Source organism: Chenopodium quinoa, unplaced genomic scaffold, assembly GCF_001683475.1.
Source record: "Chenopodium quinoa cultivar QQ74 unplaced genomic scaffold, ASM168347v1, whole genome shotgun sequence".
Lineage (NCBI taxonomy): Eukaryota > Viridiplantae > Streptophyta > Magnoliopsida > Caryophyllales > Amaranthaceae > Chenopodium > Chenopodium quinoa.
In genome coordinates, this window is record NW_018744537.1 from 3,660,253 (window position 1) to 3,662,776 (window position 2,524).

Below are 2,524 nucleotides of genomic sequence, written 5' to 3' on the forward strand. Positions count from 1 at the left end.
ACAATATGCCGCCTCATCCAAATAACTGGTTAAATCGGTTAAAACAGGTCACAAATCAACTCTAGAAGACACCCCCATAGTTTGGACTATTCTAAAATAATCCATAGTTGGGATTAATATGAGAAGACATCCAATAGTTAGAATTAATGATATGAATTTTTCCTAATCTTTTATCAAAACCTTAGTTTCAAATAATTTGGTGTCAGCTAACATAAAAGATAAAATATCCTTTTATTTCAAGTAGTACTTAAAAATTTCATATGGTTGAGACTTGAGAGGCATACACATACTCCGTGTTTACCAACCATAACTAAGAGTAAATTTTTAAATACAAATAGCTCGTTGGTAAATTTGACAGTAATGAGGCGGGCAGCAAGGAGTTCTGAAGCAATCTTCCAACACAGCGGCACATTTGAGTGCTCCATTTTCATTCGGCCTTTCAATCACCAAAATTTCTTCCTTAATTATGGTTGGTAACTTAGCATCTACCATCATCTCTTGCTTTCCTTCCCTATGTCCATCTGAGGTCACCATTTCAAGGGTCTTGCTTCCTGCTCGCGAACTTGCTATCGCTGAAGCGAAAACAAATGTATTTATAGTCGATTCATATCATATCATATTATATCATAGCATGTGTTATATTTTTTTAGAACTAAATATCATACCCGATTTCATAAGAAAGAAAAAGAGTTTGCATTTAGTGATATTTTCTGATAGATACTCCCGCGGTGTACCCAATTCGACAGGAAAGAAAAAGAGATCTTTGAAAATAAATATCATATCTGATTTGTTAAGAAAGAAATAGATTTGCATTTAGTGATATTTTCCTATAGATACTCCCGCGATATAAAATTTAAACACAAACAAGTTAAGCCTTTAATATTACTGTATGTTATTGTGTCCGACTAGACTTTTCACGAGGATATATAGTAAAAATTATTTTGATTTTATGTTTTATGAGAGGAGGGATTTTTTAAACAAAACAAACAAAATGAAAGAAATTCGTCACTTTCATGCTTATTTATGGATGATTTGTCATACTAGACGTTAGTTAGAGCTAATTAAGTTCAATTTTACAACTAAAAAAAGTTCTAATAATTTTTGACAAGTTCATATGGCATAAGATAAGTTTAGAGAAGAAAATATCAGGTGAATAGAATGCACTCTAACAATATAACATGTTAGATGTCTAAAGTACTTTTATACGAATAATTTAAATGGATAGAAAAATAGTGTGCAAATATACCTGAAGCAAAGAGGACGAGAATAGCAATTACTATAAATTTCACCATTTTTTTTTGGTAGGTTTTTATTTTGTAGAGGGGAGAACTTTTCCTTATTTGGTGCATTCCATTCATACCAAAGCTTGCCTATTTATAACCTGCTCATCAAGTGTTTAACTAACCTCATCTTATTATTAATAATGAAGAAACGTGATTCAGAAATGTCGACATTATTGAGGATACTAATTACTAAAGATTTGAATGCCCAATTATTGATCCTCCTTGTGCTACACTGCTACTAAATGATCTACTAGTAGATTTCTAGAGTGTTGATTGCCTATTGAGTATTGACACCTTGCCAACAACCCCGTTCAAAAATTATGAATTAGTCACTTACAATTATATATTTTATCATTTTGTGCATTCAGTATTTATAATAGATCACACACGCATTGCGTACATATATTATTAGTAATTACTAATATGAAACATGTAAAGGGAGAATCCGTTTCTAGCTTAGCTCTATATACACATATTTTGCTCACCAGAAAAAAATGTTGTAAAATGGCAGTATTCGGCTATGTGCTGGTAGTGGTGATCAAGTTTAATTTTAAAATTTGTTGCAGTTTGGTTATGTTCAATGTAAATCATTACGAAATTATCTTTGTGATCGCACAAAGCATCTCCAAGAGACCAAGATTGATTAATGTCACATAGGCCATTGCTGCATTGGGCCATTGATATCTGGGCTATGTTTTGCCAAAGCCCGCGCAATATATGAGTTGGGTTGGGTTAAAACTTAGAATGGTCTTGGATAATAAACTGCAACTCTTTGAAAATTAGAGTTATTGATATCAAGTTTGGTCTTGGACCACATAGATTACGCGAAGCATGCTTCACCTTAAAAATTGCCCTTGCACTTTTTTTTTTTTTTTTTTTTAACTAATTAGTGTTGTGTATTTATACACAATCACCATTACTACGTAGTTGGTACGGATTAGATTATCCGCGCAATAGATGTGCTGGTACGGATTTTTTCTCCCAAAGTTTTTAAGGTTTGACTGATCTTAATTTAATATAATAGTATTGTTGTCTTAAAAAAAAAACATTACTACGTATTTATTGTTAATAGAGATTCTTATTCGCTAATTTTTTAAAGATGTATATCTATTGAACCAAACTAGAGTAAGCTCATTACTTATTACTTATATAGTTGATTATTTGTCTTACATTTATATCCCATAAGAAGGAAAAAAAAAAGAAATACATATAATTAATGTTTTAATGTATTAATCACTTTG

The 2,524-nt window shown here is 31.3% G+C and overlaps 1 long non-coding RNA gene across 1 annotated transcript; it reads right to left on the reverse strand.

Moving 5' to 3' along the window:
- Positions 1–212: 212 nt before the first annotated feature.
- On the reverse strand, positions 213–1,533 carry LOC110698898. The gene is made up of 2 exons (XR_002506828.1): positions 1,247–1,533; positions 213–572 (listed from the first exon to the last, which is right to left on the reverse strand). It is a non-coding gene; the product is annotated as an uncharacterized LOC110698898 (long non-coding RNA).
- Between the last annotated feature and the right edge of the window lie 991 nt (positions 1,534–2,524).